The sequence below is a fragment of the Mytilus galloprovincialis genome, chromosome 10, assembly GCF_965363235.1.
Source record: "Mytilus galloprovincialis chromosome 10, xbMytGall1.hap1.1, whole genome shotgun sequence".
Lineage (NCBI taxonomy): Eukaryota > Metazoa > Mollusca > Bivalvia > Mytilida > Mytilidae > Mytilus > Mytilus galloprovincialis.
Window position 1 is genome coordinate 22,800,450 of NC_134847.1, and position 27,555 is coordinate 22,828,004.

A 27,555-nucleotide genomic window follows, 5' to 3' on the forward strand; every position below is an offset into this window, starting at 1 on the left:
TATAGTTGAACATGTGACTATCCCTAAACTAATCAAATTTGTGAAAATATACGAATTGATGATAAATTCATATATATGTGCGGCCATATGGTAATTTTTTTTTTTTTTTTTTTTTTTTTTTTTATTTTCCAAATTAGCGGCACTCCAAATTATTTTTGTTTCTACTTTTGGTCCTTATGTAAACTTATGTCATTAAGCCGCAAGTCAAATCTAAGACTTAAAAAATGGTACTTCGCAAGATCTGGTTTGCGCTAACCCAGTTTTAATTAGCGTGGAGCGCTGTCTTCCTGCGGATCGTTGTTCCAGTGTACTAGCACTATAAAGTCCTGCAACTACGGTAGGCTAGCACAAAGTAGTCAAAATTTACATACACCCTTTGGTTTTATATTTATTTTATTTTATTTTATTTTACCTATCATTTTTTTAGTACATACAAAACATCTCACTAATTATTTTTGCAAAACTCACATACACAAATTTAGGCTTATTTCGGTTTATACAAAATATTTGGCATATAAATTCACATACACAATTTGGCATATCAAAATTATCCGCTCTTTACTTGGCTGCTGGTGTACCAGGACAACGTTGCTGCCGTTCACTGCTGTTTGCTTGGCCTAGCTTTCCTCCTGTTCCTACTTCTGGTGGCACCATGTTTATTAAATATTTATTAATTTATTTTTTATTTATTTTTATTTTTCTATTAAACAAAATTATCTTTATATTATTTTATTATATTTATTTTTATATTCTTTTCTTTTCTTTATTTATTTACTCATTCATAAATTTTTTATTCATTTATTTATTCAAATTTTTGTTTATTTTAAATTTTTATTAAACTTATTATCATACTAAATTATGTCAATTACCACATGGTAAAAATTAAATTATTTAATGCCCAAAAAGGCGCAAGCCAGGGCCGACCGTGCAAGGGCTGTATAGCCAGTCAAGGTCGTTAAAAACTTCCATTTGCCATATGGTAAACGGACAGAAAGTCACAGGACAAAAAGTCACAGGACATAAAGTCACAAATTTGGTAGGACAAAAAGTCACAAATAATCTGTTATTTGTTTGAATATGTAAGAAAAATATCTTGAAATATTTACTTTTTAATACATATATTCATATTAAAGTTTAGGAAATGTGTCATTATTCTTGAAAAATAAAGATTTATTTAATTTTAATCGTGCAAAAGAAAGATTTCTTGGCACCATCAAGGATTTGTATAGTAAGAAGCATGAAGCCATTTAAGTGCCAAGCCACTTTGACATTTTGTTTTTTTAACAATTATTTGATCATCTCTGATATTTTTTGATAATTTTTTTTCAAGTAAAATACAAAAAGATTTTTTAAAAAAATGAGCGTTTTTATTTTAAGAAAATAATCAGAAAAAATGAATTTTTGTCTGTGACTTTTTGTCCTGTGACTTTCTGTCCTACCATATGACCATTTCAATGAAAAATACATATTGGGAAAGTTTCTCTATTTTAATACATGTATGTGCATACCATGTGACTATTTCATACAAAAAATATATATTGTGACTTTTTTTCCTGTGACTTTTTTTCCTGTGACTTTTTTCCTGTGACCTTTTTTCCTGAGACTATTTTTCCGTGACCTTTTTTCCTTTACTTTTTTTCCTGTGACTTTTTTTCCTACATTCGTTCAGTGATAATGGACACCATACTAAACGCCAAAATATATAAAAGAAACTAAAATTAAAAATGACACGAGACTAACAAAGGCCAGAGACTCCCGACTTGGAACAGGTGCAAAAATAGCGGCGGGGTTAAACATGCGTTCCTGTTAGTGAACTTTTTTCCCCGTAAATAGCTTGAAAATTATATTAATAAAAACACAAATTATATTAATAAACACAAATGTGAAGTATTTACGGATAGACATTTTATTTATCAAATGAATCTCCTTTAAAAGTCTGACATTTCACTGAATGAATATATTGCTGTAATACTAAATATATGCAAATACTTACAAATCCCTACTTAAACAATATAAATAACTGTCATTAATTTATATACTGAGTGCCAATGAAAACGCAACACTTTTGTTTTTCAAAAAAATCTTATAATTTTTATTTTATTTATATTAGAACTTTGTATAGGTGGTTGAAAATGACTTTTAAGACAATTGTCGACAACTTTACGGTTGAGTGATTTTTGGAACAAATGCGAAGTAAGGGTTATTTTGAGCGGACATAAACCGAGTTCAACGCTTTTAGTGCGGTGACAGAAGTGTAAAAAGTCGTCTAGATCGCGAGTTTAATCTCCCCAAATAACACACGGCTAAAAATGGTCTTAACTTAAAGACAAATATGTCTTCTTAAGTTTTTGCCCTGTCGTCAGAATTTCGTACGGTCACATTTTTCTAAAAAGTCGTTTTAATGACTAGTAGGTTATTTGGAGAGTTTCAACCCCCCTTTTTCAAAATGAAAAATTGTGTATGTTCACTTACATTTAACTGAATTAGTTTTTCCTGAAGCTATTTTCATATATCGAAATATTCTATTTAGTATTTCATTTTCTTATGCTCTATAAAATTTGCAAAGTTAAGACTGTTAAAAATTGAGGTATTTTTAATTGCAAATTCAGACACAAACTTTAGTTTCTTCTTAATAGTAGCAATAAAAATTATTCCATAATATTTTTAGCATATAGTATTTTATAAAACTAATCAGTGATAAAAATTTCGGAACCAAAATATGAAAAAAACCTTAAGAAATCAATGGAAAAAGAATGGAATAAAAAACTTCAATTTCAACACGGAACTTAATCACTTGCCTTCCGTCACATTTTGTATATTAGTCAATAATTTGCTCTCAACTGATATATGATATTACTACCTCTTCGCTAGTATATACACATATTTGCACTGTTATATGCTACATTCTTTGTTTGTATGTGTTTATATTCTCTGTTTTTTTGTTATAAAACATTAAATATACTTTGTCAGAAAAGTCTAATTGTAAAATCAAAATAATTGACGGATAGTTTCAGTAAATATTCCGTGATATGTCAAGTATGTTTCAACTTGCTCCATTAAGTCCAAAGAAAAGACAAAAGTTGTTAAATTGAAAAAATGGACTGAAATTTTGAGTCAATTTCCCAGTATAGGAAAGTCGATTTTTGTATCTGTATTGAATAAAAGATTAGATGAGGTGAACATCAAACTGTTTCATGCGAAAGCTGTTAATTTACAGAACTCCGTGCAGGCTGTGTATCATTGTTCATGCTTCAAAAGTTACACAAGTAAACATATTTGTCCCCCCTTTAAGAGCGAGGAAGCTTCTAATCTGATATTTAATGACGACATACAATTATCGGACTGTTGTCCCTCAGTTTCGGGTATGTGTACGCGTTCTAGAATGCAGTCGTTCAACTGGAGCGCTTGTATATTTTGTTGCAACAAAACATTTTAGAAAGATAAAAAAAACTACTCAAGTTTGAATCAGATGAGCGTATTAAGAATGTTTTAACCGTGTCAGATAAAGTTAAAGTTGAAATAGTTTCCCGTCCATCTTTTAAACTTATTGAGCACTCTGTCATTTGGTTGCATTACAAATTATTTGCTAAAAACGAAAAAAAAGCAGATATATCAGATCACGATATTGCTTTTACTCATTTTATTTTGGCAATTGACAACGATGTAAAGGTCATTCCTCATGACACCGTTACCAGATAAATATACTACTTAGTAGTAGATCTTTTCTTCCAGCTGATTCTAATTTAAAATATTCTACTTAAAATGCAGTCTTAACTCATTGATTTCTATAGAAATTCAGTTGTCAAGTTGTCAAGGCAAATATAACAATATTTTGTAGCAAAATAACTATTTGAGATGCCATATCAGCTGTTAGTCGATTGAAAACTGAACTCAAAATTTTTATGTCAAATGTAATAGACACAAATAACGGACAGATATGTCATTCCACGGCAAGTATACAATAGAAAAGACAGCTCTACAAACTCTACAGAAGTATTCCCAACTTCGGATAAATTGTCTCTTTCTTCTTCAATTCAGTCAATGCCTTCGTCTTTATTGCAATTCATCTAATGGTAACTCGATGAAACTGCATAGCCAAGACTATTCTCAGGAAATGGCATCACAGAAATTGCGTAATTGCTTAAGCAATTGTTGGGTCAACCGTTTGTGTGATCATTTTTTTTTTTAATCCTTTTCACTTAGGATTGGCTTTACAAATGTACCATGATTTTGGTTCGAAACACCTTGTTGAAATATTGAATGCCAATGGATTTTATGCTTCTTAAAGTAGAGTGCGAAGCTACATCTAATGTGTTGCCAACCATGAAATTGAGCGAAATCAAGATAGTGTGTATGTCTCATGCATAATGTTTCCCCATCATCTTTGCAAACAAGCGTATGGATGTCATCTTAACCCCATTTTAGATCTCTGTTAAATCTTCAAAGCTGGTATTTCTTTGGGAACAAATGTCTTCGGACATCCTACAATACCTTGTCTGTACTTGTAAAGAAAAACTCAAAATAACGTGTTTGCTTTGAGCAGAACCTTTCATGTGCATATACCTGTGGCCATGAGTGAAATGTATAGAAATATTAAAAACATGTCTTGTGACGTTTGGTGAAAATGAAGATGATGGAGATAACGGTTGATTAGGTACAGAGCTTGTTGAACTTAAACACACGGTCCCAGCCCCCGGGTTTGGGGAGTGTTGGCGTGCCCTTAAAAAAGTCAAACCCCGCCACATTCTGTTTGTGTCTGTTTCAAGTCACGAGACGGTAATGCAGTGTTTGTCGTATGTTTCTATATACTATATTTTTTTGTTTCCTATTCATTTTGTACATCAATCAGGTCGAGAGATTTTTCGTTTGTTTTACAATATTCATTTCGTGAATTGAAGACTATGCAGTATAAATTTTACTCATTGTTGAAGCCCGTACTGGACGTATTGGTAATTTATGTCTCATTTGGAGGGTTGCCTCATTTGCAATCATATCACATCTTCTTTTTTTATATGGAATACTTTTGAAGTTTGTGGTACGAATTTCAAGGAAAAAAGGGGGGATATAGGTACAAAACTTATAATGTAATAGATATTAACCAGAGTTAAATACGCAACAACAGATAATACTATATATGGAAGCAGTAATAATAGTGAAAAAAACCCAAAAGCTACGAATAGTCTATAATAAAACCTGAAGTATTTTCAATTCAATTTGAGGTCATATTTGACTGTAGTGTTCTATTGCTTTGATTTGATACCTCACCCAATATGATAGTTTAAAAAATAATTTTAAAGTATTGTCCCGCATGACACTTGATTTTTACCTGAAATTGAAATTTTTCAAAAGGTTAAGGTGCTCTAAACATTTTATAGGTTGAAAACTTAATTTTTGAAGTTTTGTTTATAAAACGTCGATTTAGGATTTTTTTGATAAAATAAATCTTAATGATTAAGGTTTATGTATAATAACAAACATTAATAAAGCCAAAACAGTATCGTTTGTATTTATGTAGAGTTTAGAAATAGAAAAAAATGTCAAAATTGAAACCCTCCCAAATTTTCACAGATTTTCACATATGACCTTTGACCTCAATTAAAAAAAATTGTGACCATACCAAGTCCTGACGACAGGCATATTATTATAGTAAACGATTTCCTCTTTCCAATGATATATTATATAGGTGTGTGTTCGGTGGGGAGATTAAATTCAAAAAAATCTACCTTCAGTCACCGCACTATTTTCAACATACTCACCAGTTTCACGATTTTGTCATTTAAAGCTTGGCTAATGTCATGAATTTTCCCGCCCTTATTTTTAAGAAACTGCAATAATTATCTGAGTAAATGCCAGGACTTTCTGACAACCAGCGACATGCCGTTTTGCGCATGACCTAATGAAGCCTTTCGCAGCATACAATTACGAGAAGACTGAAGTTGTAGCGTCTACAATAACCCAAATCATCCACAAATTCTACCAAAATGGATCGTTTAATGATAAGCCACATCCCGGGGTACAAAAAAGCAAGAAAAGCTCAGCAGGACCGATACCGACTCTGATGGCTGTCCAAAGGTCACGAGAGTTCATGGTGGTCACAGTAGAACCTTATGAGCAATTTCATTAAAGCAACATTTGCGCAGAAATTGTTAAAGAGCACCACAGTCTTTCCTTAGTGACATCTGTGAGTTTACGATTCGACATTAGATGTTTCGTTTACCTATTCCGCCCGAAAGATGACAATGAAACATTTTTGTTTGATATCGATCTATTGTTAAAATTGTTAATTTTCAAGAACAATTTATTTTGAAAGATTATCGTTTCTAATATAAATTTTATTTTTGAAAAACCAAGTGTTGCGTTTTCATTGGCACTCAGTATAATAGTATCTAATAATTTTTTTATTACTATACTATATATAAAAATATTAATTTTCGCGAACCATTTAGGTCACGGAAATTCCAAAATATGGCATCAGTAAGGAGATTTGTACAAATAATGTGAATACACAGAACCCCCATCCAAATTTTCTTTAGCTAAAAGTATTCATCTTTTTCTATTTTATATGTACTAACAATATTCCATTTTTCTATAATTTCGATTAAAATGGGCCAAAATCTGAGTTAAAATAGGTCGAATGCCCCAAATAAACATTCCCTGATTGGTTGAAGTACTGTGGCGTCGATGTAAAGCATAGCAAGCCTCGATGTAAAGCACACGCTTTACAGGAATAAGGAGAGTTTTACAAATAACGTGAATACATATCTCCTCAATCCAATTTATGTATTGCTGAAAATAATGAAGTGTTCATTATTTTCTGTTTTGATTCTGCTAACAACATTCCATTTTTTCTATAATTCAGATTTAAATATGTGAAACCCCGCAATAAAAATAGATGGCCTCAATGGTAAAAGCAACGATAAAAATTTCCGTTAATATGTTAACATCTTGAACTTCGACCCTGGGTTCAAAGGGGTTAATAAACCGATTCACAGATAGAGATCTCCTTGCGCTCAAATGAAATCCTTAGTGAAGAATACAGGGCGTGAGGCAACTTCGTTTACAGAAATATATCTCCCGAGAAATATATACACACTTTATCAGTAATATATTGTCATGCTTCTGCATATTCACATTTTTACATCAGAGGCCCCTGAGGGGCCTCGGGTGTATTGCCATCGCCTACTTTTCAAAGATCAAAGAGATGCATGTATAATTAGTTTTGGAATGATAACCGACAATATAGACCCGCGGACCTATATAGTGCAGAATAAAATTCCGTATCACTTCTTTTAAATTCATGTTTTCAATGGATACTCAGTTTTTTTAATTTTTCTTTATGCAAATTTATAATATGAAAATGTTTTGTCGTTAGAAATATTTGTATATTAATCAAACGATCTTCAATATCAATGACGTGTTGAAAAATTGTTGTTGCGGATGAATACCACGAATGCGCATTCATCAAGAGGGCAAGAGCGAGCTTGAAGAAAAACGAGAGAAAATCAATACACAGAAAGGTAATTATATTTTAATTATTTGATTAGGAGTAACCTTTTTAAACCGTTTGTAGCACATTTGTCTATCATATTATCGTAGCAAAACCAGGAATATTTAATCTGGCACAATATGAAAATAATTTCTCTGTTTACGTTCCCTGTCGCCATTTTGAAAATACCAGCTGGGGGACCCAACCCTGGACAAAAAGGGGGGATTACAACTATATATGTCCCCATTCAAATGCATTGATCAGCCAAAAAAGGGGGGTGTTTGGAATGAGATGTACCAATCGGCAATAGATTTATAAGAATTCTTCGATATCCTTGAAAATAAGCCGAGACGATGTGTTCGACAGACTACCAGAGCCAATAACCCTGCATACACGCCAAAACAGTATTGGAAAGTCTCATTATATTATGCGTTTATGGACCATATGATAAGCTGGAGAGTGGAGTCACGTCTGGTTTTATCAGAAAATCGCTTCTTTGCGTCGTATCTGCTCCCTCGTGTTGTAGGACATATAACAAACGAACAAATCTCAACATTGTCTTGAAACAAACGAAACTGTCCTGGCATGTAATTTTGACAAATTCAGTTGGGAGCTCGCTCGATGTCGAACACGTACGCAGGTTTATAACCTGATAACATCTCGCGAGTGCTACCGTGGAGATCTATCAGTGTACTACGTCTGTTGAAAACAAATGTACGATCAACAATGAACAACGACAGGTTATCATCGCTCGCATTACTGCATATTCATCGGGATTTCAGTGTGAATATTGACAAAGTAATAAAGTAGTTCGTTTCTGCCTAGACCGGAAGAGCAGATTTTGGACAATTTTGAGTAAATTCTGTATCACAAAAATGTGTCGTTTATCATGTTTATGTATTCAATAAACCATGAATCGATTCACTCTATTCAGAAGATTTATTATAATAGTTTTACATTCATATAAACTGTTTATAAATCCTATCTACAAGTAGCTCCTCTTTTAACCGTCCTATGACCGACAACCAAAAAAAAACATTTTTCTGCATAACAGAGTCCCAAAAAATTTTACTTGCTTGCACATCGTTTCTTTCTAGCTACGCCCCTGGTAGTCCAAATAATTATGACGTCTGGCAAAGCTATTTTAATTTTTTCTGGAACGCCTTCCTACGATGTCATAATGCTGAAGCCATTTTTTTCATACGGGTGTGGGTAACAAACCCCTCATTGACAGAAACAAGTACCTAACTTACTAGCCAAAAGATATATTGGTAGTCCAAATAATTATGACGTCTGGCAAGGCTATTTCAATTTTTTTCTGGAACGCCTTCCTACAACGTCATAATGCTGAAGCCATTTTTTACGTCTGGATTTTGAGAGCAAATTTTGGGGGGAACTTTGACATGAAATTTTCATTGCCGGTGTCATAAGGTATTTTGAACCCCCTAAAAATTGAACCCGGGGTCAAAATACCATGCGGTAAAATGACCCCGTATATCAACTTTTTTTACATTTCAATATTAAATGAGTAGTTATTGTTTGCAAACTCCATTAGAAATCTGAATTGAGATCAGTTTTGGAATAAGGGAAAGGGGGATGTGAAAAAAAAATGGCGGGGGGGGGATTCAATTTTTCTCATTTCAGATTTCGTAAATAAAAAGAAAATTTCTTCAAATATTTTTTTGAGAGGATTAATATTCAACAGCATAGTGAATTGCTCAAAGGCAAAAAAAAAATTTTAAGTTCATTAGACCACATTCATTCTGTGTCAACTATTTAATCACAATCCAAATTTAGAGCTGAATCCAGCTTTAATGTTGTGTCCATACTTGCCCCAACCGTTCAGGGTTCAACCTCTGCGGTCGTATAAAGCTGCGCCCTGTGGAGCATCTTGTTTTAAATTTGTTCTTGATAATTTTTTGTTCATTTAAAAATATAGGGACAACAGAGTTTGTGTATGTGGGTTCGATTCCCACCCTAGGCATTCATTTATATTGGCTGGTGCAAAGCGGGCAGTTTAGCTTAGTGGCCCCACACTGACTCTGTTGTTCATATGTCACTTTAAAAAATCAGGCCTCGTTCAGGTCTTGCAATCTTTATTTTTCTTTTCGAAATCATACACAACAAAACCATTGAATGATTGTGAAAACTATACCACAGATAACTATGGTAAAACTGTGTAATTGTTTTTGGCATAAATAACCTTGGCTGCCATCCAAGATCCAAATTTTTTTTATATTGATGAATTATATATACAAAATGTATATATCAGATTTGGATTCTTTTGTTTACAAAACATGTTGGATGGTAGGTGGCGGCCAAATCCTTATTTCTAAAGGCATAAAGCTTTCAGGTCTGAAAATTGCTCAAAATCATCACATTTTGACAAATTTGGAACATAAAATGTGCTTGTTGTTCGGTGTGAGCCAAGGCTCCGTGTTGAAGGCCGTACATTGACCTACATGTATAATGGTTTACCTTTTTTTTAAATTGTTATTTGGATGGAGAGTTGTCTCATTGGCACTCACACCACATCTTCCTATATCTATTTTATGAAAAGAACTGATTTAATGAGCGTTAAGACTTTTGAAATAGCCATTTATGAACCAAATTGTGATTTTTTTGGAGTTTTATGGTCATTTTGGGCAATTAGTGAAGCTTGTCCTTTGAATCAGTGGTTTACCAATAACCATAATACTAAGTATCTGTAAGAAGATAGCTCTTTCACAGTACATTGTTAAACTTAAAGATAAATATATACCAACAATGACCAATATTAATGATGGAATGATATTATACATGAATATATACTGTTTTATATTGTTACATGTAAAAATGTACATACATAAATGAAAATTAAAAACTGTTGTCATTATTCATTAAAAAAAAACGAAAAGAGAGGTATGATTGGTAATCAGACACCAGCTCTAGACAAAATGATGAAAAAGAAATAAAGCTTACCATACAACATTTTTACAATCAGAAAAAAACTACATAAATCAGTTAAAAATAGCCATGAAATGACAAATGTTAAACAATATATACAAGAAAACTAATGGCCACATCAATGAACAAATGGAAAATCAAGATATACACCAAAATATTACAAGCCCGGTTTTACAGGCTTCTTACTAAGGACCGACACATTCATATGATAGTTGTGAACTTCTATATGTATTGTGCAAAATTTTCTCATTGTTAAAACCAGTGGTATCCAAAGTATTAAATCCAGAACAAAGTAAAAAAAGACTAACAGTTGAAAAACTATCCAATTGTTGTGAAATTCAAAAATACCATCATTAGCGAAAGGCTATCTACATATAAAACATTGTAATATTTACAATGAACCATTTAATAATTAGAAAACAGAACCTACAATGTACATGTATAGCTGCTGATTTTTTCTATTTTTTATTTTCTTTTTTTTTTTAAATATAATGGATAAATGATTGCAATTGACTGTGTTAAAATAAAACCAAGATAGCTCAGTGAAGCTATTTATGAACATTTAAAAAGTTTGTGTTGACTGCAACAAAAATCTAGAATAAGGGATAGTAATCCATTTAATTAGCAATTGATCCAAAAGCTAAATGTTTCAGAAAATAGAAGACCTGGATACTAAATGTACAAACATTGTTACTAAATTAATGCCATTTGTAGAGTAGGATCTGCTTACCCATCCGGAGAAACTGAGATCACCCCCAAGTTTTGGTGGGGTTCTTTTTGCTCAGTTTTTAGTTTTCTATGTGGTTTCTAGTGTACTTTTATTGGTTTGCATGTCTTTTTCAGTTTTAGTCATGGAATGTAAGTTTATTTTCGATTTATGAGTTTGCTGTTCATCTGGTATCTTTAGCCCCAATATTAGTAATACAATTTATCTGTTTTAATGTGATTGTCTTGAACCTCTTTTTCATAGTTCAGTGAGTGACTATATAGCTACTCGAAGAAATGTTTGGTATGTTGATTCTCTATTATAAGTTATATGCTAACGATTTTTGTATGTGTGCAACTATATGGTCATTATGCCAATCTAACAGTTCTCATTTGACCACGTAATCATTGATAATTCACAAAGTTAAGTTTCCTAGTTCAAGTCAGTATCTCAGATATGATAACAAATTATGTTATTTGTACTATATTGTAAGGTGAACATATCTGTCTGGCAGGTATATAATATAAGCACCTGTCATTTATCAATAATTCAACATAACTTGAGGTCCTCTGATGTTCAGTACTTCAGTACTTTGATTTATGCTGCCATCATCAAAATTATTTATCATTGGAAATTTCACTTACATAGGGTTTATTAATATAGAGAATTTTGGTAAGTATGGCTTATTAATTATAATGTTCTCGAGATGTGCTTCTCTAGACATTTTTGACGGTCAGTTTAATCCCATTTATCTCAATATTATCTCCGATGACAGAAATGTCAACCCGACCTATTCGTGTCAAAATCTATTTGATGAACTAATTTCTTCTAAAACTACACATGCAGTAATTCTGTATTATTTGATAATCAATCACATTCACGTTACACGTTTGCATGATAATGGGTTCTGTATGAGTGAACTGTAGTGTTGCAAGATCAATGCAATTGTGACGTCAGTGCGCTTACACGTGACATTATTATTTGTAAACAAACCGGCTCCTCATGTAACACGTGTCTGAATTATGCATTTAAAGTGCAATCAATCTTTTAATCACTATTTTTTGTTATTTATGTGTCTGTTTTTAGCTTTGCATATCAGCTGATCAGTAGTCGAAGTAAATTAGACATAGTACTATTTAATCCTGTTCTGAGTTGTGATTTTTATATAGTACTAGAACACACCCGTGATATCGCGGGTCCGTGACTGAATTAAAGTATATAACTACGCGCAAGCCTTATCTTAGTATTAGTACTGTCATCTGATAAAGTCATGCCGATTATAAGATACACAATTTTCTTTGCTTTCAAATCTTTCTGTTTGAACCCGTCGAACTGGAACTTATCAATTATTGGTAATATTAAATATTTGGAAAACAAAAGGTCCTGGAATGGAGTATTTTTTAATCAACAGCATTGTCCTATATTAGTTATAAATAAAGTTGAATTTTTTGATTCGCTGTTTTACGTCATGCCCGCTAACAAATTGAAACTTATTTTTAGTCCAGATTTTTAGTATTCGTATTGTTATCTTAGAAAGTCTTACGGATTAAAATACTACAATAGGTAACAATTTGACAATTTAGTAGTGTCAACCCTGTGATTATGACCCGTTTATATAGCATATTAATCCTGAATACACCGTTTGGTGGTGTGTCTGTTAGATGCGGAACGTACAGATAAGGTAATAGGTCACAGGTGATTATACTATTGGTATCGGTATCGGACTCGACCCGGAACTTCCTAATTATTGGCGATATTAATTACGTGGAAAACAAAAGGGCCTGGATTGGTGTAATTTTTAATCTACACCTTTGTACTATATTAGTTGTATATAAAGTTGAATTCTTTGATTCGTCGTTTTTACGTGATGACGGCTGACAAATTGGACCTCGTAATTTTAGTATTATAGATTAGAAGGTAAGCATGGTAAGTCTAAATAAGTCCTGATCCAGAAATCCTGAAATTAAAAACATGAAATCCCGAAGTCACGAATTTAAAAAATATCAAATCCCGCCATCCCGAAATTCAAAATAGACATCCCGGATCCCAAAAGGGTCAATAGAACATGGGTTTTTAGGTCAGGTTTGTACGCATGAAATATATAGTAAAAAAAATGCCAGTGATAGAAAGATAAACAGATAAGCAACTGCCAGGGCCAAATAAGGGAGGGGAAGAAAGCCAGTATTAGTACTATTTCACAGAACGATAAACAGATGCATTCATAGACGATCATAGACAGACCCAGGGAGTGGGAAAAGTTTAGTTGATTATATATGAAATCATCGAAACATGACGGGAGTGGGCAACCCTCTGGCCAGTCAGAGCCCTCACCCCTTTATGGAAAGTTCTGGATCCGCCACCGAGATTTGCAGGTTTTGTAAAGATACCTTAAAATATCACCAACTCTGACTGAGCACACAGTTTGATTCATTTTAGCTCATTAGCTGGGTTCACTGGCTAAAATTTTCATTACGGTTCACTGGCAAATATTTTATGATATTCATGTGTAGATAATCTGATAATCTACATGTGTGTGAGGAGAAGTTAATATCAAGCTGGCTTTTGTCTGTAAAAAAATGTCATAGGCCAAGTTATGGAGGTGAAAAGCCAGTTACAGAACGATGAACAGATGATCAGGTTTTCTTCGTATAGATCCCTTAAAATTCCCCCCACTGAGGACACAATTTGATTCACATTAGCTCATTAGCTGCACTCACTCGCCATTAAGTTCATTGTGGCTCACTGGCTTATATTTAGAAAAGCTGATAACATGTACATACATGAGGGTGTTAATTCCCTTTACTGTCAGGTGTCAAACAGTCATTCTCGGCTACTGTTAGCTTCAAATTGGTTAAAATTTAACTGTGATTAGTCAAAATATCCTTAAGGTGATTTGACAGATGTCTCAAATAATTATCACTAGAACACACCCGCGAAATCGCGGGCATTCAGAGCGGAGTTAAAAGTATGTAAAGTGTTGTTTAAAGTTTTATACCTCCTCCTTCATTTCCAAAATTCTTTGGTTTTCTATGATCAATTTCAATATGAACATACATTTAGTATGTAATGAACATTTAAGTAAGGAGCCTGTAGTTCAGTGGTTGTCGTTTGTTTGTGTGTTACATATTTGTTTTTCGTTCCTTTTTTGTACTTAAATAAGGCCGCTAGTTTTCTCGTTTGAATTTTTTTACATCGTCATTTCGGGGCCTTTTAAAGCTGAGTATGCGGTATGGGCTTTGCTCGTTGTTGAAGGCCGTACGGTGACCTATAGTCGTTAATTTCTGTGTCATTTTGGTCTCTTGTGGAGAGTTGTCTCAACATGGCAATCATACCACATCTTTTTTTTTTTTGTAATCAATGAATTTTGTAAAATATTTAATGAATGGAGAATTTCAGAAAAGGTATCAAAAGTTCACATGAATAATTTTAGCGCTTATATGTATATTACTATATAAATAAAGTGTATTTACTTTCAATTCCTAGTTTAGTAATCGATCCATGGTGGTCAATTGACATAGTATACAGACCCTCTCCACTTAATAAACTCTGAACAGAATTAAAATACACTTTATTCGTACTATATGTTTGTTTAAAGTATACAGAAAAACGCAAACCGGAAGTATAATCTGACTTAAAATTTCGTCCAATGACGGGACAATATCCGGATGCCTTTTTTCTCGTTTTTCTCCCAAAATAACTCAATCTGAATAATCATATGAATGGATGACAAATGCGACTATGCACTGTACATATAGGACACAGAGTCGTGTTGATTAACTTATTGTGGAAAGAAGAGAAGCGACACCAAAAATGAGGTCTTCTCGTTTAATAGTATATACTAGAACACACCCGCGAAATCGCGGGCATATACAGCTTGTGAACTGTTGTAGGATGATTTTTTGTAAAAGATATTATGTATGGAGAATTTCATAAAAGGTATCAAAAGCCCTCTCCCTTTTTCCAAAGTCCGATATTTGTTTCCTTTCTGTTAAATTCAATTATTTTCGTGTTTCTGGCCTCAGACCACAATTATTTTCCTCCTTTACTACAATGCTTCTTTTGGTAAAAGTCAAATCAAATTAAAAATTTGTACCGTTTCAAACATGAAATAAATGTAACTGTTTATATATAGACGCCCCGAAAAAGATCCTGCCTCCCTCTAATCTCTACCTTACTTTCATTTTTGTCAAATCACTATTCTCCCTTTCAATCATAAATTTTTATGCCCCATTTATGGGCATTATGTTTTCTAGTCTGTGCATCCGTGCGTTCGTTCGTTCGTTCTGTCGTCAGTCCGTCCGTCCGTCTGTCCCGCTTCAGGTAAAAGATTTTGGTCGAGGTAGTTTTAGATGAAGTTGAGCATGTTTTACTTATTAATATATATGCAAGTGATATGACCCCTTAAATAGTAAACATTTCAAAGAAAACAGTAGACAGAATCAGGGACTTCTATACTTACATAGAAAGTCTCTGACAGAATGCAGAGAGTCTCTATCTATTAAAGTAGTATAATCGTAGTTTACATGTAGATAAACGCCGACAATAATTCTCCTCACTAAGGAGGTATAATAATTGTGGTTCTTGCGATCTAAACACCATGATATGAAACGCGAAAAATAATTGTCCTCTCAAAGGAGTATAATAGTTTTGATTCTTGTGATCTAAACACCATGACATGGAGAACGCTCTGAATGGCTTATTTATTCTTCATTTTTGTTATCTATCATACGATTGGTTGTACTTGTGTCACATGTATAACTTATTTTAATATATGCAACTGGTATGACCCCTTAGAGTGGGTCTCATTGGGGTCTAAGCGTGACACGTGAAAGTCAAATTAATGTGTCGTGAAAACGGGAAATGAGGTCTTGCGGGACCCGGGAAATGACAAAAAAATGAGAATTGCTTACGTACATAATGTAAGCGGCATACGGGAATCTGAAGAAAAAAAAACAGTAAGCGGGATCCGGGATCGGAACCCCCCAATGAGACCCCCCTTAGATAGTAAACGTTAACATTTCAAGGAAACAGTAGACAGAATACAGAGAGTCTCTATATATTGAAGTAGTATAATCGTAGTTATTAAAATTTGCTGTTACAAAATATTACAAATTATTATAAATTCAGGAATGTATCTCCCTCATGCAAAGCTCTGATTCCTTTCACAGATTTGGCTATACCTTTTGGACCTTTTGGATTATAGCTCTTCATCTTTTATATAAGCTTTGGATTTCAAATATTTTGGCCACGAGCATCACTGAAGAGACATGTATTGTCGAAATGCGCATCTGGTGCAAGAAAATTGGTACCGTTAATTTTATTACATGTAGATAAACGCGAAAAATAATTATCCTCTTTAAGGAGGTATAATAGTCGGTGGCTCCTGCGATCTAAACACCATGATATTGAGAACGCTCTGATTGGCTTATTTATTTTTCATTTTTGTTATCTATCATACGATTGGTTGTATTTGTGCATGTTCCAATCCGGAAGTCTTATCTGTGACTAAAATTCAGTCTGATGACGGAATCATATCCGGACTTCTTTTTTGTCGTTTTTCTCCCAAAATAACTCAATCTGAATAATCATAAGAATGGATGACAAATGCGACTATGCATGTTACCTATAGGACACAGGCATGATGATTGATTTATTGTGGAAGGAAGAGATCGAAGCGTCACCCAAAATGAGGTCTTCTCGTTTAATAGTATAGATAAGAATAAGATAAGATTACTGGTCCTCATTACTGTTATTTTTGGAAAACAAATAGCGTGATTTTTCAAATTCAGCTGATTTTTTTATCGTCTGAAAAAAAGTTTACATTTTATCTTCATGTCTAAAAATTACCGTTTAATCTTCATTTGGCTTTGGCAAGAATACTTCAATAAGGTACCACCATTACTACCCTCATACATGTACATGTATATGGTCAGATCATATGTTATCGTATGTCATTTGAATTTGTACTTTGCATGCCTTTTCAAATAAAATTGTAATGCTAGAATGCATTCTTAATAGAACAATAACCGATGAGAAGAGGACACATATGTCAACCAAAATTTTTGCAGCCACGTCAAAACCATATCAAGCTTGCGCTCATGTTGTGTTAAAACTTTTTTAGGAAGCTGAAAAATATCAACAATAGAAAAATAAACAGATAATTGATATTGTAAAATATCAATGCGGTGAAAAGCCAATGATCTACATACATGTATTTACATGTACATAAATATGGCAACCATAAAATACAACTGATTTAATTTACACCACAACTGTTGGAATGGTTGGAAAAAACCTTTATGTCTATATAACTTAATTGTCTCATTCTAGTCCATTCAACTGACAGAATCAATGTAAATTTCATGAATTCTTTAATATCATGTATAATCATGAAAAATACCAACAATAGAAAAATAAACAGATAATTGATATTGTAAAATATCAATGCGTTGAAAAGCCAATGATCTACATACATGTATTTACATGTACATAAATATGGCAACCATAAAATACAACTGATTTAATTTACACCACAACTGTTGGAATGGTTGGAAAAAACCTTTATGTCTATATAACTTAATTGTCTCATTCTAGTCCATTCAACTGACAGAATCAATGTAAATTTCATGAATTCTTTAATATCATGTATAATCATGGACTATTGTATATAGCAATATCTGTTAGCCATTTAGGGGTCTTTTGCATTTAAAGTTCAGTTTAAGTGGGTTTATTTTGCGAAAAAGAACTCAATTTCCACATCATAGTTGCATTTTCTTTATATTTTGCGGTGTCAAAATGACCTTAATATAAAGGACAATATATAGACTCAAAAATGGTATATCACATTCTACACATGAGATTTTAGCAGGAAAGACTGCCATTGGAGTATTTAACCATTGCAACTTTTTAATTTGATCTCCTCCACTAATTGAAGTAGAATATTTAATGAAGGTTTGTCCACATTTTGGAATATGTTCATACATGTATAGAAATAATGATGAGCCTGTTTCTAGATGCATGAGATAGACTTCAATATTTATCATTTATTGAAAATAAGTGGAATCATTTTTCAGAAAAGTTTTATTCTATGGAAATGTATCCCACCCCCCTTTTTATAAATTGAAAAGATTACATTTTCCCCCTTATTTTCAAAACCTAAGCTTGAATGTAATTATGACATGATAAAGCATCAGAAACCAAAAGTTCTAATAAAAGACAACTAAACCCAGATTTATGTAAATTGAATAAAACAAAAACATTCAAGTATAATTAGAGTTTATATACTATTTTTTTTTCATTTTACGGTTAATTAATGAATACACACACAGGCACTGGTCTCAGAATTTATTATTTAAAGGTATAAGACGAGTGCCTGTGAATACACATATCCGTTTTTGTGAGAAAATACAAAACTGGCAGAGGGTTTGAAACGGGACACAAATTAAAACTATAATTGCTCCTCAGTGAATAAACCAAATAAAACAGCTAGCAAATAACCCTAACCCTAAACCAAATAAAACAGCTAAACAAAGAAAGAAAAATACAACATGACATATTTAAGATGGACAAAAATCTGGGGTTGGTATTGCCTAAATATTCAATATTGTGTTGATGAAAAAACTCAATACATTAAGGAGCTTGGTGGTGAAAAACCCAATTTTGTATTAACTTGAGGGGTGAATTGGAATTGATAATGCAATTAAAAAACTATCACCTAATTATATAAGAAAATGGTGGGTAAAAACCCCAATTTGTGAATTCTTATCTGGAGCTCTTGACAACCACCAAACATCAACCCACACCAAACTGAATGTAATTGAAAGACATCTAGAGGTCAATATACAGTCTCTAACAGAAGATAAAAAAAGGGAAAAATATAGGGAATTTTGAAGAATTTATATTATTAAATGTACTTGCATTTGAAATATTTGAGATGTATTGTTTCAAATTTTTATACGCCCATCAAAATTTTGACGGGACGTATTATGGTATACAAATGTCCTGTGTCCGTCCGTCTGTCTGTCCGGCGTAAACATGTCGCACCGTAACTTGAGAACGACTTATCCAAATTTCATGAAACTTAATATAGTTGTTTCTTATGATGGTCAAATGATATGTATACTTTTTGGTGAAAATAAGATAAAAACTTTTTGAGTTACGGCACTTTGTTACTAAAACAGGGGTGTGTTTTTTTCACATGTCGCACCGTATCTCAAAAATGATTCTTGATTATGGCTTAAAACTTTAAACTCTTCTTAGTTATATTAATCTTAATATCTGTATACTTTTTGGTGATGATTCAAAATTTTATTTTTGAGTTATTTAGTATTTTGTAAAAAAGGGGGAGGGTTTTTTTACATGTCGCACCATATCTCAAAAACGATTTATGATTATTGCTTAAAACTTTATACATGTCTTTGTTATATTAATCTAAAGATCTGTATACTTTTTGGTGATGATTCAAATTTCATTTTTGAGTTATTGAGTATTTTGTAAAAAAGGGGGAGGTTTTTTTTTACATGTTGTGCCGTATCTCAAAAACAATTTATGATTATTGCTCTAAACTTTACACACTTCTTTGTTATATTAATCTAAAGATCTGTATACTTTTTGGTGATGATTGAAAACTTTATTTTGGAGTTATTGAGTATTTTGTTAAACAGGGGAGGCTTTTTTTACATGTCGCGCCGTATCTCAAAAATAATTTTTGATTATTGCTTAAAACTTTACACACTTCTTTGTTATATTAATCTAAAGATCTGTATACTTTTCGGTTTTGATTCAAAATTTTATTTTAGTGATATTTAGTTTTTTGTAAAAAAAAAAACAGGGTTAGGGGTTTCACATGTCCCGCCGTGTCTCAAAAACAATATATGGTTATTGCTCAGAAACTATTTATGATTATTGCATAAAACTTACACACAAGACGTCGGGCGTATCATGCGCTCATGGCGCAGCTTTTTATTTAGTTCTAGGTTCCACGGTGACCTAGCTACCATTTTAGAAAACTGTGATTTAAATGCTAGTCTATTAGAGGGATATTTCATTTTCATTGGTTGTAGATATGGAATCTTATTTTATCATGAAGTCAGATTTGAAAATGACTTTGGGAATGAAGATGCAGTAAAGACCGAATGTCAGTTTTAGTCTTATATATGTACTTTCTAATTTTAGTCTTATACAATGTATGTATATACTTATGTGTACATATATATCACTGATTCAGTGGCAATGGTAAATAGACACTGACAAGTCTTAGATAACATTTTATAGTTTTGAATGTTTTGTCAGTTGACTAAAACTAGGTGGAGGTGTGTGTGTTCTTATTTCCAACAGAGGGACTCTCAACCTATATCAATATGTGCATGAAGCAAATTGATAGTTGCTAGATACTGAATGATTATACCACAAGAAAGTTTTAACATGTGCATATATACTTAAAATATGATAAAACAAATCATGTCTTTTTCAGGACTTCTGAATCCAACCATGTAGTATGGAATGTTCTTGAGATATGGTTTTGGTCGATGGATGTTCACGAAGGACCTGTAGTACAAAGTATATCACTGGATTGAGCTCTTTGTCTAAGTGTATTATTAAAGTACTTTGCTTTGAGCTCAGTTCATTGTTATGCAATTCATTCTTTGTGAAATAAAGATTTGACTGACAACTCTCATGTACAAGGATTTGTTAAAGTAGTATCACCTCTATGTACAATGTAAGTATTAGGGAGATAAAAGCATTCTATTTTGATTTGAACCAAACATATTATAAAAAAAAAAAAAAAATACCGGAATATGCTACTCCTGCTACTAGCAATATGATGCTAGGTTGTTTTAATAATCTGTACTGCCTACTGATGACTCGGTCCAGAGTGTAAATGGTCCTTCAATTATGTTAAAAAAAATTGTTATGCCTATCCAGGCTTATCGATTTTTAAAACTATATTTCATTGTACATGTTTGAAATTTTTATACAACCGCAGAAATTTTTGCAATTGTAAATAGGTATCCTGTTGTCGTCGTCTGACGACAGATTGTTTCCGGATAATAACTTTAGTATAAGCAAAAAGAAATCAATAAAATTATAACACAATGTTTATAACCACAAAAGGAAGCTTGGGATTGATTTTGGGGGTTATAGTCCCTAAGGTTAAGGTATAAGGGTTCCAAAGGTGCCCAAAACAAGCATTAATCTAGTGTCAGTACAAAAAGTTGTGTATAAGTATTTCAATTGTTCTGAAATTGTACCATAATGTTTAATACCATAAGTAAAAGGTTGGGGTATATTTTGTGGGTTATGGGGCAAACAGTCTAGGAATTAAGAGCCAAAACAAGCATTTTTGTAGATTCAAGACCATGAATTGGAGTTATCTTCTTTGTCTAGAATGGTTGTTGAATTACCTAAAACAAATGCTTTATGAAATTTCTTTGAAAATTGGAGTTATCTTTCTCTGTCCAGAATAGTAGTTGAATCAACTTCAATTAATGCTATATACAATATACAATGCAAAATTCACTTTACTACCAACTGATAAATTAAAGCAATCTTTAATAACCATTCAGTGATTACAAGCACTTTGATTATCATTCTAAGGTTATGCCCTTTTACAAATGGAAAAATTGAAGAATTATTTAGTTTCTTAAGTTTGTCTCAATTAAATTGAGTGAAATGTGTATATAATGCTTATTACCTCTAAACTCTTTAAGTTCAATTTTTGGCAGTTTCACTTTTACAGTTCTTGATTTATGTCCCTTTATAACGTTGTATGCTAGCGGGGGCATCATCACCTGACCATGACTGTATGACATTTTATATTTTAATATTTTATGATGTATTTAAATGAGTAGTTATATAATTATTGTTGCAAACTCCATTAGAAATTTGAAATGAGATCATTTTTATACGACCACAAAAGTTGAAAAGTTTTTGGTCGTATATTGGTATCACGTTGGCATCATCGTCGTCGTCCGAAGACATTTGGTTTTCGCACTCTAACTTAAGTAAAAGTATATAGAAATCTATGAAATTTAAACACAAGGTTTGTGACCATGAAAGGAAGGTTATGATTGATTTTGGGTGTTTTGGTCTCAACAGTTTAGGAATTAGGGGCCAAAAAGGGCCCAAATAAGCATTTTTCTTTGTTTTCGCACAATAACTTACGTATTAGTAAATAGAAATCTATGATATTTTAACATAGGTCTATGAGCACAAAAGGAAGGTTGGGATTGATTTTGGTAGTTTTAGTCCCAACAGTTTAGGATTTAGGGGCCAAAAACAGGTCCCAAATAAGCATTTTTCTTGGTTTTTGCACAATAACTTTAGTATAAGTAAATAGAAATCTATAAAAATTTTAACACAAGGTTTATTACCACAATTTTTTGGGGGGGGAGTTTTGGTCCCAAGGAATTAGGGGCCAAAAGGGTCCAATATTAAACTTTGTATGATTTCATCAAAAAATGAATTATTGGGGTTCTTTGATATGCCAAATCTTACCGTGTATTCAGATTCTTAATTTTTGGTCCTGTTTTCAAATTGGTCTACATTTAGGTCCATAGGGTCCAAAATTAAACTTACTTTGGTTTTAACAAAAATTGAATACTTGGGTTTCTTTGATATGCTGAATCTAAAAATGTACTTAGATTTTTTATTATTGGCCCAGTTTTCAAGTTGGTCTAAATCGGGGTCCAAAATTAAACTATGTTTGATTTCATCAAAAATTGAATAATTGGGGTTCTTTGATATGCCAAATCTAACTGTGTATGTAGATTCTAAATTTTTGGTCCCGTTTTCAAATTGGTCTACATTAAAGTAAAAAGGGTCCAAAATTAAACTAAGTTTGATTTTAACAAAAATTGATATGCTGAATCCAAACATGTACTTAGATTTTTGATTATGGGACCAGTTTTCAAGTTGGTTCAAATCAGGATCCAAAATTATTATATTAAGTATTGTGCAATAGCAAGAAATTTTCAATTGCACAGTATTCAGCAATAGCAAGAAATTTTCAATTGCACAGTATTGTGCAATAGCAAGAAATTTTCAATTGCACAGTATTGTGCAATAGCAAATATTTTCAATTGCACAGTATTGTGCAATAGCAAATATTTTTAATTGCACAGTATTGCGCAATTGAAGATTTCTTGCTATTGCTGAATACTGTGCAATTGAAAATTTCTTGCTATTGCTGAATACTGTGCAATTGAAAATTTCTTGCTATTGCACAATACTTAATATAATAATAAGAATTCAAGTTAGAGTGCGAAAACTAAAAGTATTCGGACGACGACGACGACGCAGACGACGACGCCAACATCATACCAATATACGACCAAAATTTTTTTAATTTTTGCGGTCGTATAAAAATCTAAGTACATGTTTAAATTTAGCAGATCAAAGAACCCCAAGAATTCAATTTTTGTTAAAACCAAGGTCCAAAATTATTATATTAAGTATTGTGCAATAGCAAGAAATTTTCAATTGCACAGTATTCAGCAATAGCAAGAAATTTTCAATTGCACAGTATTGTGCAATAGCAAGAAATTTTCAATTGCACAGTATTGTGCAATAGCAAATATTTTCAATTGCACAGTATTGTGCAATAGCAAATATTTTTAATTGCACAGTATTGCGCAATTGAAGATTTCTTGCTATTGCTGAATACTGTGCAATTGAAAATTTCTTGCTATTGCACAATACTTAATATAATAATTTTGGATCCTGATTTGAACCAACTTGAAAACTGGGCAAGAAATATCTAATTGCACAATATTGTGCAATAGCAAGAAATTTTCAATTGGAGTTATCTTTCTTTGTCCAGAATAGTAGTTGAATCAACTTAAATCATTTTTTTATACAATATACAATGTATGTTCACTTTTACTATCAACTGATAAATTAAAACAATCTTTACCATTCAGTGATAACAAGCACTTTATTTTACATTTTAATATTTTATGATGTATTTAAATGAGTAGTTATTGTTGCAAACTCCATTAAAAATTTGAATTGAGATCAGTTTTGGAAAAAGGGAAAAAGGGGGGGGGTAAATTTTTCTCATTTCAGATTTCATAAATAAAAAAAAAATTTCTTCAAACATTTTTTTGAGAGGATTAATATTCAACAGCATAGTGAATTGCTCAAAGGCAAACAAATTTTTTTAAGTTTCATTAGACCACATTCATTCTGTGTCAGAAACCTATGCTGTGTCAACTATTCAATCACAATCCAAATTTAGAGCTGAATCCAGCTTGAATGTTGTGTCTATACCCAACCGTTCAGGGTTCAACCTCTGCGGTCGTATAAAGCTGCGCCCTGCGGAGCATCTGGTTGATTATGGGCCCAGTTTTCAAGTTGGTCCAAATCGGGGTCCAAAATAATTATATTAAGTATTGTGCAATAGCATGAAATTTTCAATTGCACAGTATTGCACATTAGCAAGAAATCTTCAATTGCACAGTATTGTGCAATCAGAAGCGGATTAAGGGGGAGGGGGCCCCGGGCCCCCCTTTTTGGGAACAAATTTGGTTGCTTATATAGGGAATCACTGAAGCGTAACTGGAGTGGGCCCCCTCTTAGGCAGTTAGTGGGCCCCCACTTATGAAAATTTCTAGATCCGCCAGTGTCAATAGCAAGAAATCTTCAATTGCACAGTATTGCGCAATAGCAAGAAATATCTAATTGCACAATATTGCGCAATAGCAAGAAATTTTCAATTGGACAGTATTGCCAATAGCAAGAAATATTCAATTGTACAGAATTGTCCCGTTTTCAATTTGGTCTACATTAAGGTCAAAAATTAAACTTTGTTTCATTTCAACAAAAATTGAATATATGGGGTTCTTCAATATGCTGAATCTATAACCATGTATTTAGATTTTTAATATTTTGGCCCGGTTATCAAATTGGTCGACATTGAGCTCTAAAGGGTCTAAAACTGAACATTATTTGATTTCATCAAAAATTGAATTCTTGGGGTTCTACGATATGCTGAATCTAACCATGTATTTAGATTTTGGATATTGGACCATAACAGGTAAATGTCCAATTTAAAATTTTTAAGTTTTTGGAAAGTTTGCTATAGCTTGCTATTGCTACTTTCCTTAGGCGTCGGTCTCAAACTTCCGGTTGACAGATTATCGCAATATATTCTGCTCCGAGATAGTGTAGTACTAGTGTTTGAGTTCTGATTCTTGGAAGATTCTTTTAAAATTTTGAGTAACTACTGTTTTGACTGAAAAGATTACAGCTTGAATAAAAAGAAATGAATATTCACCGACGATTCAGATGAATTTAACTTCATTTTAAAAATGAGTATTACAAACACTACTTCGCGGATCTGCCATGCGCTGTAGAGAAAATCACAAGAAATCTACGCGAGATTGCGTTTTCATTCATTCATGAATATTTCATGAATGAACATTTCCCCGCTCTACTTTTACCTGTTTACTATATGTACGTACGTAAACGTGGTAAAATCCCGAGTGTATCGAAAGAATCGGGAATGACTGATTAAAATGCGAGAACAAGTTGACATTTTGACCAAGCCGTCGGATAATTGAAAAGTGATAATGGTTTGTTTAAACAAAACACAGGTGAAAGAATATAAAATACTCGATACTTATATTATATGTCTAACGTCTCACGCCAAGGTTGAGTAAAGGTAAAAATGACCGGCTTTAATAAAAAAAAATAAAAAAAAAAAATGCATTGTTTTTGTCTAAACATCGATCGGAAGATTTTGATGCCAAAAATCATTTGAAAACTTAATTCCGTTATTTGAATACTAATTGTTTCACATTCCAAAGTGGATATAAGGAACTTTACTCGTTCAGCATGCTCAAGTGGATCAAACTGACAGCAGAAAAACATTGACCCAACGTCAGTTCTTCTTCACGGTCTTCTTCCAATAATTTACATCATACCACATCTGGTGTGTTATTGTAAATTCGTATCATATAGCATCCGTATTAAAAGCAACCGAGTCAGCATCCACTTCTTCGAATATTATAGCTCAGGGTATCAAGACAAGTTCTATAGAAATGATTATAAGGTTCATGATGTGTACCCTTTGGCTAAAATGGCTGAATTTTCACCTAAAAATTTAGATAGATTACAGACAAACAGCGGCCTGTGCATCTGGAAAAGTTTTAAGGCATACCATGCCCTATATTAATAGATTTCAATTGCTTTGTCACCCAAACACAGAGGCAATGATTACCGTAATATATCAAATGAATGGCTTAAAACAAAAATTCTCAAATGTTCTTAACTCATAAGACAATGCTTAATTTCACAACAGTAACTAAATGTGTTACAGGTTATAAGCACCCCTATGAATCTAGTGTATATAAACTTTTTATTCCTGTGTTCATACTGCTGTTGTTATGCTCCCACCGTATTGAGTTTTATCCTTGTTCTGCTGTAAGTATGTATGTCCTTCCCTTACTTGTACGTACATGTACCTCCGTACATCCAAAAATTCGTTTCTGTTCTCTTACTTTAGTTTGCCTGAACCAAATTGTATAAAACTTATACGCAATGCTTATAACCACAATTCACAAGTCAAGTTTGAATTTTAGTTGCGTCACTTACCATTCTAGCATTTTATGCTACTTTACAAAAAGGAAAGTTGCTTGAAATTTTAGTTTCTGTTCTCTAACTTTAGTTTGTCTTAACCAAATGCTATGAATCGTATACACAATGCTCATTACCACAAACACTGATCAAGTTTGAATTTTGGTGGCGATAGTTATACCATTTTAGAGTTATGCCCCTTTACATATGTAAAAAATTGCTGACTATTTTCGTTTTAGTTATCTAACTTCAGTTCGCTCAACCAAATGTTATGAAATTTATACAGTGTTAATACTTTTAACAATAAAACAAAGATCAATCTTGAATTTTGGTGGAGTAATTTTTACTGCTCTAGGGTTTAGCCTCGTTACAAATGGAACCAGACGCTCCGCTGGGCACATCTTTATACGATCACAGAGGTCGAAACCCTGAACAGTTGGGGCAAGTATGGACACAACATTCAAGCTTGATATAGCTCTGAATTTGGATTGCGATCAAATTTTTGACATACTATATAGGTTTCTGACACAAAACAAATGTCAAGATCTAACAAATCTATTGCGCAATACTGTGTAATAAGAATGTATACACAATGCTTATTACCCCATAACTCAGATCAAGTACACATTTTGGTAGCGTCATGCACATTTACAGTTCTTGAGTTGTGACCCTTTATAACATTAATGCTAGCGGGGGCATCATTTGTGTCCCATGGACACGTTCCCTATTTTAGATAAAAGCCTTTAATATAAATTCACTTTCATTACATTTGTATTGATTTAAGTTACTGTAACTGTCTTATTTATAAAAAAAAGGATGTGGTATTTTTTGTAAAGAATCA